Source organism: Haliotis rubra, unplaced genomic scaffold (assembly GCF_003918875.1).
Source record: "Haliotis rubra isolate DU_JTF1 unplaced genomic scaffold, ASM391887v1 Scf970, whole genome shotgun sequence".
Classification (NCBI taxonomy): Eukaryota; Metazoa; Mollusca; class Gastropoda; order Lepetellida; family Haliotidae; genus Haliotis; species Haliotis rubra.
In genome coordinates, this window is record NW_025767713.1 from 257,579 (window position 1) to 275,182 (window position 17,604).

General features: G+C 37.2%; 1 long non-coding RNA gene across 1 annotated transcript; it reads left to right on the top strand.

Annotated features, from left to right (window-relative positions):
• Positions 1 to 9,476: 9,476 nt before the first annotated feature.
• On the top strand, positions 9,477 to 10,393 carry LOC124265319. Its single transcript, XR_006895410.1, has 3 exons — positions 9,477 to 9,617; positions 9,924 to 10,025; positions 10,335 to 10,393. It is a non-coding gene; the product is annotated as an uncharacterized LOC124265319 (long non-coding RNA).
• The last annotated feature ends 7,211 nt before the right edge of the window (positions 10,394 to 17,604 follow it).

Consider the following 17,604-nt stretch of genomic DNA (forward strand, 5'->3'; position numbering starts at 1 on the left):
AATGATGATGGCTAAATGAATTTCGAGGAATTAAAAAATGCCTTTGAACTAGATCTAACAATTCTTGATTACAACAGAATGATTTTAAACATTCCAACGACATGGAGAGACGTCATCAAACAAACGAGTACAAAAACATAATTTTTTACTATAAACCCAGCTTTCAAGCTTACTAGTAGGTATAATAGTTTCGATATTTTACTTTGACAAGTTGATTACTACAGAAAAGACTTTGCCATTTTGTTTAAAATGGCAGAGTATATTATCTTCTGATATTGACTGGAAAATGTGTTTTACTAACTTTAGAAAATGTACAAAAAATACAAAGCTTGTGGATTTTCAGTACAGATCTATTCACAGAATTATCTACACAAAGCATGAATTGTTTCGAATGACGCTTTAGTGCAGGGGCTTGTGTAATTCTGTGAGAATTACATGCTAATTGTTGGAACCAATACTAATTGTAATCACTATTGTGTATGGATTTAGTAAAAACATGGTTCCATTTTTTCTGTTTGCTATAAGTGTCATTGTTGCGTGATTAAATATCAGTTCCAAAAATGGCTTGCGACACCATTTCGAGGCAAAAATATTTTCATATACTTATGACAGCATAGTCATGTGACATATGATGCATGATATAGAAATAAGCATATAACTTGCTTTTAATTTCAAATTGGTGACATAAAATATGACATGATTATATACCTTGGTCAAATATTGTCATTCTTTCATCGGACACCAACATTGTCAGTATTGGCCTATATTAATGGAAACCATTTTTTTATTAATGTATTCTCCTATGTCATAATATATACTACCATGGCACATTTATGTAGTAATAATAGTAACCAGGTATGGTTAATGTGACTTTCATATAGTCATGCACAAGTGTCAAATCAGGCCTACCAGTACAGTCAGAATTGACACAGACACTCGTGTCTGTGTAATTAAATGACAAATCCCATAAAGCCAAATCTGCAGTCAATATAAACTAAATGTGTTAATACAGGAGTGATAAATAATACCATAGTGAACAGATAACTGCATATTACAAGTGGGGTATTCAAGTGCAATATATAATGTGTACTAGTATATATATTATATTTTTCACAAGGATTTAGCATTGTTAAGTAACTTGCAGTGCCAATCAATCAATCTGTCAACAAAATATGCTGTTGAAATACAAGCTGCGAAATTACTTGACATACAAGCATGCAAACATGAATTCTAAGCATATTTTTCTAAATTTTGAAGCTACAAGAGCCCTCGTTAGATAACATGCCTCCGCCTTGCACAACAATCTCCTTTAACTATTGCATTTTTAAAGTACTTATGTGTATTTGTACTCTAATGTACTTTTACCACACCGTACGCAGATAGGCCTTGTATCATACCTAACATAACCACCAAGATTCATTCAAATCCATCCATACATTTTTAACTTTTTGAGATATTTATATTCATCTGGAGGCACATATGGTTCAGTGAAGAATCGCTCTATCCCCTCAACCGACGTTACGGAAGACAATGTGTCTACAGACCACGCAATGAACGTTTGGTACCCAACTGCATGAGGTAGTGGGCATATTTGGTGGATATAGTGTCATGGTGTGGGGAGCCATTTCATACGCCTGCAGATCGGAATTGGTGCTTATCCAAGGCAATCTAACGGCCGCTCGGTATATCGACAAGATTATCTGTCCTCACGTGCATCGCCATGTCGACCGCCAGAATGGCCTGAACCAACAGGACAACTCCAGACTCCACACAGCACGTGCTACAGTGGACTACCTGGTCAATAACAGCATCAGTGGCCTCCCCTGGATGTCCAGATCTGAAACCAATTGATTATCTGTGGGATCAGATCGAAAATCGGGTGCGTCAACGTCGTAATCCGCCACTGACCCTTTAATAGTTGTTCAACGTCATGCTGCAGAAGGAATGGAAACGGATTCCACAACGAAACACCCATCAACTGATTCGATCTGTGTCAAGGAGTTGTCGTGCAGTAACGTCAACACCACCTCGTGGACAGCAGTGATGGCTATAATGGCTGTCATTCTTGTGAAATGTGCACGAGATACTAGTGTATTGTTCTAAATAATTTCAATGCAGTGCCGTTTATTTTCGTTGATTTATGTATAATTGAATAAGACCAAATTTTCAATGATATTTTGCTTTTGCGTTTCATTTTTCGAAGAGTGTACTTTCTTCAACATCTAATAGCCCATTTTTATATTGTACCGTTAAAGTTAGAAATAGTGGTTTATGGTTATATTCTAGTTTTAAGTGCACATCTGTGATAGATTATCTTCGCAGATAGGTAAGTATACAAGTTTGTTTATTTCATGTACACATTTATAAAATTTACAACTTTAATAGCCACAGCTGACATACTGCTGATGTGACTAAATTTTAACTCACTTACTATTATGCATACATGTATTATTGAGATTCATGATATATAATTTTGATTACTACATGCCTATGTTGTGATAGGTTTATAAACATATGTTTTCCTCACATTGGTGTTGCAGCTCGATTATGGGTACTCATGTTCAGTTACCCCAGAATGACACTTATAATCATCAGAAAAAATGGAACCATGTCTTTTTTTCTGAATCCATATGAAATACTGATTATAATTATCAGTGGTTCCAAAAATTAACAAGTACTTCCCACGGAAAGCATATTTGCTACATAAGCCCCTGCACTACTTGTGGATAATAAGATTTGTAGTTTCTGTAAGGTAGAAGATGAGGACATTTTTCATGTATATGTTGACTGTTACTGTGTCAATAACCTCTGGAAAAAGCTTGAAACAATGTTGAACCAGTATGTTCCCAGAGGCATTTCATTGACAAAGCACACTATATTATTTGGCCCTCCAAGCACACACATTCTCATGACTCATATTGTTCTCATTACAAATTATTCATATTCAAAGTATTAAACAAGATAGAATTGCTTTTAAAAAACCTTTGAAAATCATTCAAGACACTTTAAACATTGAGAAATCCCAGACCTTTAACTGTTTATACAGAAAATGGATGCCTTTAATGCACATGCTTGATATACTTTAGTATTATTGCTATATGAAGGTGTACGACTATCATCAATAGTAAAATGTACTATATTCGCTTTCCATATATGTATATACCAGACTTCTAACCGCATCCACGGAAAATAGAGGCCTTAAGCGTAGATACTTGACTCCCCTTAGTATTACTGTTAACCTGAATATATACAACTATAACCACTATATTAATGCTTACAATGGTTCAATTTTTGTATACGTATATTCCAGACCTTAAATGGCTTCAACAGAAAAAAGATGCCTTGAGTGCACATACTTGACTCATGTTAGTACCATTACTATCTGAATATGTATAACTACTACCAATATAATAATGTGTACTATATCCACTTTCTGTGCATGTACATTTCATACCTTTAACGGCTTCCATAGACAACAGATGCCTTTAGAGCACGTACTTATTCATGTATGTCTCAATTAGTGCACTTGCTTTTACAAATTCAATAATTAAATGATAATTAACATTACTCCAACGATCCTTTGCACTGAAATATTTATCCCTTGAGATGGAAACATCAATAGTCAAGGAGGACATGCTTGACCCTGATTCTTTCATCACAAGGGATACAAAATGCAGTACCATCAAGTTTTAATAGGTACTCATGGGTATATCTTGTATGGCCAATGCGACATCGTCGCATAATGACCTCTTCAAATCTGGACGAAGTAGTTGTAACCAGTGGTTGGTTTAATTGCATGTTATTTATTGATACCTACTTGAGTGTCCCACTTCTTTTGTATTAACTCGTGAAAGTCCGGGTTAGAATATTGATCTTCAGTAACCCATGCTTGTCATAAGAGGCGACTAACGGGATCGTGTGGTCAGGCTCGCTATCTCGGTTGACACATGTCATCGGTTCCCAATTGCGCAGACCGATGCTCATGAAGTTGATCACTGGATTGTCTGGTCCAGACTCGATTTTTTACAGACCGCGTCCATATAACTGGAATATTGCTGAGTGTGGCTCACTCAGTCACTCTTTTGCATTAGATCACTGACATAAGATCTAAAAACAGCTTTGTAATCAGAGTATGGGATTAGAAGTAGTGTCACACATTTGTTGAGTGTATTACCAGAAATTGACTGGGTAACCAACAGAAGTCGATGCCGTATTGACCAGTAGCAAAATCATTATACAAATCAATTATTTCGATTAAATGTGGATGTTTACAAGAGAGATTTGTAATAGCCTGAATGCGCGAAAGGGGGTCAGAAAAGATTATATATTGTTTATATTTAGGGTGTTTATCAATATCTTAAGAGTCGTTAATATGGCGTTTCTTCTCCTGTGAAAATAGAGCTGTTATTCGGTATACTGGAAGATATCGCTCTGAATCCATTGCCAGTCGCACAAGCAGCTGCGTCACATGTTTGGACCCATCTGTAAAATATGGATTTGTATGTATTATATTTACCTTTTAATTGATTAAATTCTTGTTGCTATTGTAATTCGTTAGTTTCTGAAATTTTTAAATGCTGTCAGTGTTAGGTCAACTTGTTGCCTCTCTAATTGCCAACTAGGAAAAGAAAGAAGGTGGGAAAGAGATACATCATCTAGCTCAATATCAGACAGGAATGCTATGGCTCTTGGTCCCAACGGGAACAAGAGAAGACTTCGTGTTGTACAGATCCTCATAGAGGGGATTAAGAACACAGTTAGATGCAGGTTTCGACTCATTACAATATAGTCTTGTGGTAAATTGTACAGCTAATTTTATACGGCGATGGTTAAGAGATGGTTCATGAACCTCGACGTAGAGCCTGTCAGTAGGCGAAGTTTTGAACGACAACGACTCAAGACAAAGTCATAGGGCTTGGTGGTGGACAGAATCTAATATACTTTTCACAAAAAGGTAAGCAACACAAATTTTCATTTATTGAAATTGCAAATCATGGAATGATGCAATAGAAAGATGAAACATATGTATTTAACAAAATGAAATGAAATGCAAACCCGCACATACGCAAACCATGGTTTGATACAAACTGCAAACAAGCTAGAAAAAATAGGAAGAAGGCGGAAAAATATTTCCGACAACACCCTACAGTGCATAACCTGAATGCTGTTAAAATGACAAATGCCAGGGCAAAACGTACCTTCAAACAAACTAAACGCCGGTCATGGAGGAAATATGTGTCAAAAATCAACTCCCGCACACCCATGTCCAAGGTGTGGAACATGATGCAAAAGATTAAGGGCAAAGGGTCAAAATCAGGAGTTCACCACCTGAAAGATGGTGACTCTCTCCTAACAAATAAATCTGAAATTGCAAACAAACTTGGCGAAACTTTGGCAAACCACCCCTCCTCATCAAATTATAACCCTCAGTTCCAGAAATACCAAACCCAACAAGAAAAGAAATCAGTCAATTTTAACTCTGATAATGGGGAGGATTACAACGAAACGTTTTCCATCCATGAATTACGTACTGCCCTAGGACAGGCTCACGACACTGCGGCAGGAGCTGATGAAATCCATTATCAGCTTCTGAAATACCTCACTGACTCAGGCTTGGAAACATTACTAAATATATTTGATGACATCTGGACATCCGGACACTTTCCTCCTTCGTGGCACAATGCCATTATCATCCCTATACCAAAACCCGGGCGCGATCATACTTATCCCTCAAACTACCGTCCTATATCACTAACTAGCTGCGTTTGCAAAACCATGGAGCGCATGGTCAACAATCGATTAATCTGGTACTTGGAGACCAATAACCTCCTCAGTGACCTCCAACGTGGTTTCCTAAAGAACCGAAGTACCATTGACCATCTGGTGCGTCTGTAATCATTCATCAAAAACTCCATTGTCAACAAACAACATACAGTATCTATCTTTTTCGACTTAGAAAAAGCATATGATACAACGTGGAAACATGGTATCCTAAAAGATTTACACGAGTTTGGATTGAGGGGTAGACTACCTCAATTCATATCTCAGTTTTTAAACAACAGACAATTTCAAGTTCGGGTGGATTCCACACTGTCTGACTATTTCCACCAAGATCAGGGCGTCCCTCAAGGCAGCATCCTGTCTGTTACACTTTTTAGCATAAAAATTAACAGCCTCACTAACGTTCTGAACAGTTGTGTTGATGGGTCCCTTTTCGTGGATGACTTCAATATTTCGTGTCGTGATAAGAACATGCACACAATAGAAAGGCAGCTACAACTCTGCCTTAACAAAATCCAAAAATGGGCCAATGAAAATGGTTTTAAGTTTTCAAAATCCAAAACAAATTGTATTCACTTTTGTCGTAAATACACACCACACAAGGATCCCGACCTAACTTTAGATGGTACTCCCATCAAGGTAGTAGAAGAGGCCAAATTCCTTGGACTCATATTCGACCGCCACCTGACATTCTTACCACACATAAAATATTTGAAAACAAAGTGCTTGAAGGCTCTAGACTTGCTAAAAGTAGTTTCAAATACAGTGGGGAGGGGATCAGACCACCCTCCTTCACCTGTACAGATCATTAGTTCGCAGTAAACTAGATTATGGCTCCATTGTCTACGGTGGAGCCTGCAAAAGCAACTTAGAAAAATCTCTATCCACCACCAAGGGCTGAGGCTCTGCCTGGGAGCTTTTAGGAACTCTCCGGTAGGCAGTCTAAATGCGGAGGCCAATGAACCTTCCCTTGAACAACGCCGCATTAAACTCTCATTGCAGTATATCACTAAACTACGTTCAAATGAGTCCAATCCAGCATACAATTGTGTTTTCAACCCGCTCTATGAAAACTTGTTTCCTAAACTGCCAAGCCTGGTTCCACCACTCGGAATCAGGATCAAACCACACATATCTGCAGCTAAAATTGATCTCAATATCATTGCACCTTACCGACTTCTGTCCTGACCACCATGGCAAATGGTGAAACCACAGGTCGATCTTACCCTCACCAAACTCAAAAAGTCTGAAACAAATCCTTTGGTGTTCCAACAGGAATACAACCAGTTACGATCGAAGTATAACACCCATAGATCCATTTTCACAGACGGATCCAAGGACGATGGCCAAGTTGCCAGCGCTACAGTCATCGGATCCAAGATTGTCTCCTCTAAGATCCCCGACAACAGTTCCATTTTCACCGCTGAAGCCAAAGCTATCTTCTCAGCTTTGACCTACATTCAACAGCAAAATCATTCCAAAAACTTCATCGTTTTTACAGATTCATTATCCTGCCTTCAAGCTCTTCAAAATGTGACTTCAAGTCACCCAATCATCCTGAACATATTAGAACTTTACAACGACCTTTCTACTGGCCAATGTGACATCGTCCTCTGCTGGTTGCCGGGTCACTTGGTGTTAGCAGGTTACACCAAGGCCGATGCTGCAGCAAAAGCAGCTCTTGACAAGCCCCTATATCCACTGCTAATCCCGTACAGTGAGTTTAAACCCACTATCAAAAGCTATACTCGGGACCTGATGCAAAAAAGGTGGGACACTCAAGTAGGAAGAAACAAACTCCATGAATTGAAGCCAACAATCGGTTATACCTACTTGGGTTGTCAGTCAAGACGTGATGAGGTAATTTTACGACGATGTCGTATTGGCCACAGTCTGTTTACACATGACTATCTGCTGAAAACGGATGGGGATGGACCCCCATATGTCTCTCTTGCGATGAGGCTTTCACCGTCAAGCATAGTCTGCTTGACTGTGTGGACTTTACATCTGCAAGGGACTCGCATTATCATGCAACCAATCTGAAAGATCTGTTCTCCAGCGTGAGAGCTCATCTGATAGTGAAATACCTGAGGGAAGTTGATCTATATCATAAATTGTAACTGTGTAATGTGACTAACGAATTTACCTGCTTTTCAATTTAGTGCTATGACATTCTCAGTTCTAAAATGACAATGTAATGAATGCGTGTCTTTGAAACAAAACCATTTTTGACTTGTACTTACAATGTATATTAATGCAAACTTGTTCTCGTCACTATATGGCTGGAATAATGCCGATGTGACGTAAAGCCCAACTCAACTCAACCCAACCCAACCCTACTAAAGTGTTCAGGACTGAAGTGGTTCGGACTCATATGGTCCATGCTCCTATTCCAGGTAGCATGCCATCATCGGCCCAACGTCGGCTGATAGTCGGCACCGTCGGCTGATATCGGCATCGTTGAACAGCGCTGGGCCGACAGCGGGCCAATGTAACCCAGCTAACACATAACATCTTCCAAACATGTTTATAAGGTTTCAACTGATTTATCAAAAATATTTTCGTCAAAACACAGTCACAATCTTAAAACAAGTCGTTCAACTATTTAAAAGCATTAATTATTCAAATGGGTTTTTTTAAGTTGTAGAAATAAATGTTACCGCGGGAAAGGACGTCGGAATGACGTCACACGTTCACGTCATATTTTCGCACCCGCCATCTTAGTAGAAGTTTATTGAGGACGGTACAACAATGTCATTGTGCAGCAACAAATGGAACTCGGGATCATTGATCTGACCTGGGTTGCGGTAAGTTAACTTTACAGTCACTACCCGGTTGTTGTTATGTTTATGTACATTTTGATATTCACTCGATCGTGCTACTCAGAAATCACGAGGTTTTGAGCAGCCGTACACGATTCGGTGTTGTTAGGCTTCCAACAGAGAATATTATGTATGTTAAATTTTATTCAGCTATCAATGGCAAGCAGTATGTTCTTAACCAGAGTTCATGTCAGGCGGACATTTGTCGCAATTACGTTCGGTATGCACAGCTCACAAGCCAGTGACACTTATCGTCATTAATTTTGTTCCCTGTTATTTCTGAAATATATATGTTTTAATTTAACATTACAACTTACTATCAATATTTTAAGCTATGAAAAGTTCGCTCACTTCAGTCGGTGGGAAAGCTTGCATCAAACTTATAACACGAAAATGGGGAATCAAAAGTATACAAATACTTTCTGGTCGACCTGACTGTGGGCTATTAGTAATCTGTCATAGTCTAAGTATGTTATTTAAAATGAATGTTCAGACAGAAATGACCGAAGCATACTTGGTAAATAACGTAACACTGACTAAAAACTAAATATTGATCATCCGCGTGGTTGTTGTGGTTTTGCTTGTCTAACATTCGATCCACGTTATTTTCAGTAATAGGCTAGATCTATGTTATCTAAGTATAGTGTTTACATTGTGTATTCTTCGAGTTTCCCAAAACTGATCAATTTATCATTTTCGGATATCTATATTTCACTTCTAAACGAGAGCCAGAAATAAACATGTTTCCCGCGCTATAACGGGGCGTTGGCGATGACTGGTCCTCGGCAATGTTCATTCGGTTTGCGATCACCATGTTTTTTCAAGATACAGCATTAATTATTCAAATTTACTTAGTCTTTCTTCAGGAAATGTAGACCAAATAAATTTCTTATGGTTTACTTGGTTCACCGAAACATTTTGCCAATGAGAAAAAAAATATAGTGATCGAAAACTGAACGAATCTGGTTACAATGCTCGCAACGAAATCATACTGCAGCAGTAACTGTTCCGCGTGTAAGACGTGAATCATGTAGCTAGTTACAATAGCTATTTAATATATCAATTCAAGTTTGTATTCCAGGTTAGAATGTATAGAAGCGCTGTCCAGTAATCCATGTTTGTTGTAAAGGGGCAGAGTTATTTCCAATCCAACTTTATACACGCTGGTGTTAATCTACACACCTTGACCCCCCCAAACTTTAGGCTATAATTATTACACAATATATTTCAGCCTCGGACTAACTAGATTTATATATGCGTGGGGAATCTAGTTCAATTTGAAATTTGTTATAATGTGGAACATTATTATTTTCGTTGCAGCAAGGGCGAAAATGAGACACAAAAATTCCGGCAGATACAAACAGAAGTGATGGATTTATTGAGGATTACATCAAATAATCCAGGAGCTGTGAATCAGTAAACGTAAGGGCATCTGTTAAATATCATTGTCTATATTCTTGTTGGTGACGTTTTGGCTTTTTATTGCAAAAATGGATTTGTACCTGCACTCAGCCTCTGACCAGCAAGAGTGGTGGGGTTGTCGTTGCTATTCAGTGTGATTTGAAACTATTACCAAATTAGGCATTCAAGGGTTTCCATTATTTTCCATTGTGTGCTGGTGTCCATCAAACACTTGCATATATACATAGGTGCAGGAAGACTTCATTAACTGATCATTGTCTCTTGATATGACTTAATACACTTACTATACATTTGTTTTCTTTAGTTCAGAAAAATGGATAAAGTCGAAACCAAAGAAGAAGATTCTGAAATAATCTCGGAAAGTGTAGGAGTTTTTGAACAAAATTAATAAAGAGTGTTGATTATATGTCTGACATTCTTTTTTTATGTTCCTTGTTAAGAGTAACAATGTCTATTTTCCATAGACATGTAACCTTATTGTTAACAGTTAGTGTTTTAGTGAAAAGTTAAAACCATATCTTGACAGAAAATGTTAATATAACGTTTCCTGAAACATAAACATTCACATGGATAAAACGTATTCAGAAGCCTTTTTGGTGGTTACTGAATTTTATAACCAAACGTTCATAGAACACACTGTTTCTGGAACCATACAAATGCATATGAATAAATCGTTTCAAAAACATGATATGTTTCAGGAATGTTTCTTCACATCTATATATATGTTTTGACACTCATATAAAATAGTATTCATTTATAAATTGTGGCACATGCTATCAAATATGTATTCACCGTGGACAAGTGAAGTGAGCAACTAAACTAACGGGCAAAAGAAAACGATACTAAGTCGAAATCACTGATATTACAAACGACAAACCACCATTTTGTAAAGGAAAGTGAATTTTAATAATTTTAATGTATGGGCATGTGTACGTAAATACATGTTACCCATACACCTGTTATCAAACTTCACTTTCGTTTTACACAATGGAGTTTGTCGTTTTGTAATATCATTTCGACTTGGTATCGTTTCTTTTGCCCGTTAGTTTAATATTGCAGTGCCTATAAAGTGACGACGTTGTGCCGATGCAGTGCCAATAAAGTATGCCGACGCTGAGCCGATGCAGGGCCGATACAGGGCCATTGAAGTTTGCCAACGTAAGGCCGACGTCTATACGATGAGCAAAACCTATTGGCCCGATGAAGTTTGCCGACGTCGGGCCGATAATGCACACGACGTGGGGCCGATGTCGGGCCGATGATGGCATGCTACCTGGGGTGGTCCCTAGGACATTTTGCCTCAAACTCATATCTTCACCGAGTTAGACCTATCGATTACATTACAGCATACGTGTTCCCGACGCACATCGAGCTGACATGTCCATACATAGGCATACAGTCCAGTTATCTGACAGAGCTATCTAATACACTCGGATGATTTCAAGTTAAACACTATCAAAGAAAATAAGAGTAACACAAGTGAGAGAGGTTGCGTCTACTATATGTCTTTTTTAACAGCTGTAATATGTTTGTGATGAGAATATGTCTCTGTTTGTCTTTATGTATATTAAACCACTCTTATGACAGCTAGCATAACGATGCCACTTATATGGCGAAGTAATAACGTCTATAAAACAGATTTTCAGATTTAAAGCAATAAAGACATTTTTTTTAAAAAGGATCAGGACATTATTTAACTAATTCGTTTTCATTTTGCACTGTAACAAATTCGATTGGGTGCAAAGGGCAAAATAACGGTGAGAACACTGTGAAATAGTTCGAGCGTCATATGCATATACATATACACATACATATTCCATATACATATTCATATACACCTGCTGTGTCCTGCACTTAATATGTTTGGTGAAGCCTAACCAGCAGTAACGAAACCAGGTTTCATGATCCAATTAGCCTCAAACAAATCAATTTCAAATGTGAAAGTTAAATGGGGAAAATGGTTCGTGGGTTAAATACAAGAATGCGACTAGACACTTAAGATCAAATTTACTTCTGATTAGCGTAAACATAAATGGCTCTAATATATCACAGCTTTATATCAATTACAAAAAAATAAATAAATAAAAAAGAAAGAAAATAGACAAACGCCCCCTTTCAGTCATCCTGAAAATATGAAACAGAGAAATCGTACTATAACTATTATGACATTAAATATGTATAACTCACAAGTCGCAAACGAACTAACAACTATAATATAAAAAACAACAACAAAAACAACAACAACAAAAAATTAAAAAAACCAAAAACATTTCCTCATTCATATTAATAGAGCATGTTATAGGACACGTTTACACGAAAATTAACCTTTTTGTCATGCACTTTTTCATCATAAAAAGTGTTTGTAGTTTTATAGCCCAAACAGTACAGGTATCACAAGTAACTAGTTCATGTTTTGCGTTGTATAGATTCAAATTTTCGATATTAACCGAGAGTTCTATGTCCACAATAAACACACCATGGCTTATGTCCCTTGGAATGACAGTACTCCCGTTGCAACTGTGTCATTCACCGGGACAAGTCTAAGGTTTCGTGTAACTTCATCACTGATTGCAATATGGCTTCGGGTCAATTCAATCTTGAGGTATGTGAACATTCTTTAAATGTGAAAATGACCATGTTTGGAGTCTCCACACTATGCGTTATATGTAGAATACAATCAGTTACATGTGTTACTATAAAATCTATTTCGTCATGCTTAATATGTACACCAGGAAAGTTTACTCCACAATTGCTTCACCTTTTTCTTACTTATGCTATGAAAGTGTACAACAACATAGATCTATTTGTGAACGTACAAACTACGAATTCCAAATAAGCATAGGCATAGTTCGGTCCGATATCACGAGGTCGAGGTGACATTTTGATGAAACATATCCGTAAATTACATCATTTGCAAGGAAGTACACAGGGAAGTTAGAGTCAAAACTGGACTGACAACCCAAGTAGGTGTAACCGATAGTTGGTTGAATTTCATGTAATTTATTAATACCTACTTGAGTGTCACACTTCTTTTGTATTAGATCACTGATATATCACTTTGTAATCAGAGTATGGGATCAGAAGTGGTGTCACAGATGTGTTGAGTGCTGCCCTAGCAGCAAAATCTGTCATTGTGTCAACATGACTGGGTAACCAACAGAGGACGATGTCGTATTGGTTAGCAGCAAAATCATTACACAAATCAATTATTTCGATTAAAAGTGGATGTTTACAAAAGAGGTTTTTAATAGGCACGAAAGGGAGTCTGAAAAGATTACATATTGTTTATATTTAGGGTGTTTTTTAATATATTTAAGTGTCGTTGATATGGAGTTTGCTTCTGCAGTAAAAATAGAGCTGTTATTCGATAATCTAGAGGATATTTTTCTGGATCCAGTGACAGTTGCACAAGCAACTGCGCCACCATTCTTGGATCCATCTGTAAAAAAGGATTTGTATGTATTATATTTACGTATGAACTGATTAAGTTCTTGTTGATATTGTAATTCGTAAGTTTCTGATTTTTTAAATGCTGTCAGTGCTAGGTCAACATGTGGCCTCACTAACTGCCAACTAGGAGAAGAAAGAAGGCGGGAAGGAGATACATTTTCTAGCTCAATGCCAGCAGCAGTAAGGGAAGGTTTGACCCTTGGTCTCAGAGCGGGGCAAGAGAAGACTTCTTGATGTACAGATCCTCATTTGGGATTTAAATTATATGAAGGGTTAGACTCATAAATATAGTTCTGTGGTATATTGTAAAGCTAATTCTATATGGCGATTGGTAAGAGATGGCTCATCAGCCACGACGTAGGGACTGTCATGTCAATAGGTGGAGTTCTGAACGACCCAAGACAAAGTCTTAGACCTTGGTGATGGACAGAATGTAATAGTTTTAGTTCTATATTCGAGGGAGCCATAATAAAGTTTCAATCGGACCAATGATCGCCATGCCCACCTTTGAATTAGAAACGACTTCACTCAGTGGAGTGCCTTCAGGCATATATTTTATAGGTATTTGATATGTGGAAGAAAAGTTAAATGGGAGTCGAAAATGTTCCTTATAAAACGTGTCCATCTGTCAGTTCTATGAGTCATTGTTCAGTGCATATGTAAATGTATTGATCCATTTCTTTCAAAATATTGAAACCAAGTAATGCTCTCAAAGTAAGTATTACATTACAGAGATTTGCCTCAACAAACAACAATTCATACTGACTTCCCCAAGAGGATGTGTCTGATACATAAGTAAATTTACATATACTTGTTTTACTACCTGAAACTACATTTTCAACACGTAAACCATCTAGTTTTATATCCCGATTTTCATTCAACAATACTCAAAGACAATTGAGGCATTAAGTCTGTTTATTTGGAATAAATATGACCCCGAAAATGTGATCAAAATTAAATATTGCTATCACATTAATGCAAAGTTAACCGAACAATAATTTTAATGCAGATATGTCTTTTGCATGGATTTGGTTTTCATATTTATCAGATTATACTTTTGGATAATGACTACATGATAAACACATGCACCATTATACAAGTATATATGAACTCAACTTTATTTACACCACGGCCGTGTTCTGCGGCATTAGAGGTACAAGTTTTCATCATAATGTACAACTTAAATACAAGCATGAAACATGAAGTGGTCATATATACATATCGCTTGGTTGCAAGAATAAACTGTATGTACATACATATAACCAGTTAAATGAACAATGTTACACTCATGCGTTATTGGTTATCTTTTGTGGGGGCGTTGCTTAAAATGAGACATTCTTATTTTGCAAAATATTGCTAATTTCCTAATTATTCCTAGTTTGTTAGAGTGAATAAGTTGGTTCATCTTGTGCATATTCTGGTTCCTACAGGAATATATTTTTTCATTTCTTGGGCCAAGGTTAGGCAAGCAAACCAAAAGTGAAATTCATCACCGATATCGTTTGCATTACAGACAGACAGACAGACAAGTTTATTCAGTAAAAGGCCACAGGCCCATCATACAGTCATTTGCATATGGTATAGATAGTTTAGTGTCCATGTTGTGTAAGAGGAACATTTCTAATGCGCTGAAGCACATGATGAAGAAAAATACTAACATATTTTTTGATGCAGTCATTATGTGTTTTCCTAATGTTGATAAAATTGACATTTGGATCAAAATCAGTCAAGTATTTTTGAATATATCTTAACCTTAAATCAGAAAACGTTCACACTTAAGGAGTACATGAAATTCATCTTCAATCACATTTTTGTCATCCAATTTACAAAATAAACATAATCTCTAATTTGGAATCACCAAGCACATGAGCTACACGAGTTACCTCCCTTGCGACACCCATTTGAAAATTCAAACACACGAAACAATAATGCATTGGCGCCTCGATGTGTTTCCGATCAATAAAATATGCCTATGCTATTGTTGTTTAGCGCCGCACTCAGCTATATGACGGTCTTCATGTAGTCCATTATCATGTTTCCAGTATATTAAGAAATTATTTTGTTTATTCCTAAAACAAATTAAATCCATCTACATTGATATGATATTAATACGCGGAAGGTCATATGCCACCATTGGTGAAGCATCGAAAGAATGCGGAACACTTCGCGTGTTGGTGTACGTACGTAAACGTACTGCATTTGGCAGCACTAAAACAACAACACCAACAAAACAGTGGGCAGCACTATGGTGGTACCTGAAGTCAATTCTGGGGTAAGTTAACATTGTGAAATGTTAAATGAGATTCCGGGAGTCCCCACGTGGGTTCTCCATGCTGTGCACAGATAGAGCATACTCGGTAACATGTGTGTCTTAATTGTGCTAAACCTCGCAGTTATGTCATTCATAATACAGCAAAATGTATTGTTCAAATTTGTTTTTCTGTTTTTCTTACACGGACAATACAGATATGTGACATCCGTCCTTTTGCAGGCATGCACACCACAAAGTGTGCAAGCTTTTCGGCAGCCATGTTTGCATTCGTGACCAATGGCACAAGCCGATACGGAAAAGGGCGAATGTGTACGAATACGACCGGAACCACGTGCCGAAATAGCTAATCTAGTTAGCATATTGCCACTGTGACTAAACATAACAGTTAACACCATCCAATGATTGTGAAAATGGGAATGAATTAAGATGAAATGATGTTTCATGACAGCGTTTGAAAATATAACGAGAACCTGTTCGATCTGGAAATGATATGGAATAGCAATGCCCTGCTGATGTACTGACTCCCACTATGATTCGTATATCGGACGATTTCACTTGGATCGCAACCGTCCGGATTACATAGGTTCTACTATAAATGCATAACAGTGATAAAACATTCGGATGTAAATAATACACATTCGCTGACATTTGACCGTGAATAATGAAGTAGACTTGAGACTTGATTCTGAGAAAGAAAGGGGTTGAAATTCATATTATATGTGCCTTTATGCAACTAACTTAAAGAAACGTAAGAGTATACTCACGTGCAACGAGTGTGTACATCCATTGAGAATGTCACTGATAGAAACTGGTCCCAAATCCAAGGGAAAGAGTAGACACACCATTTCGATGGAAGATGATGTTTTATCACAGATATAAAGTTGTTTCCATATCCTTTTGAATTGGTGACTTGTTGAGTTGTGAATTCGAAGAAAGATAATGTTTTATCTCAACGAAAGAGAGGTGAAAACTGTTGTCCTTATCCTTCTGAATTTGTCACTTGACGAATTGTGAATGCCATGGGAGATGATGTTTTATCACAGATGGAAATTAAAACATTAAATATTTTGTCCATGTCCTTTTGAATTCATCAGTTTGGCGTGCGGTTATTTCTCGAACCCAATTAAGTATTTACATCAAGCCGTACAGGATCTTGATTATTCGTGTCTCAGTTGGACGAGGTGATAGAAACAAAGGCAAGCATATACTTCCGGTAGCATCACTCAAATTACAAGAACTTACACAAGAAAGAAAGAGTCAAAACTGGGTATTCTCCTACATAACCGAGGTTGTATAGTTTATATGTATACTCATTATACTCCTGCCTTGAGAAGGTGGCCTTAGAAACGTATTCTTAAATAATTTTATATATGTAGGACAGGTGTTTATGTGATAAAACCTAGTTCGGGTCTCCACGATGTGTTTAAGGTGGGAAAATACTAATGGGAGTGTTCTTGATATATTGGTGTTTGTAGAACGTACACATTCGATAAACTTTAGAGTCACTGGATGATATCAAGCACGTGTGCCTACATGCATGAATTCGGAAATATAAGTCAAGACTTAATGAGTCCACGGACCTACAGATAGTGATTACAAAGGTAATATGTTGTGAGGATAAAATTCCATAGCTTATCAACTATACCGTTTATCAGATTGGAAAATGAAACAGGAAATATACATCTGAATGGACAATGTCGGAAACCTTGATAACTTGCATATATTATGGCTACCTAGCAAATTCATTCGGTATAAGAAATGTAATCAATTATTTTATATAAATTTTATATAAACAGCCATATAAATGTTACTGACGTTAAATTTGGAAAGAGGAAACAAGCGTGGTCTGTAATTTCA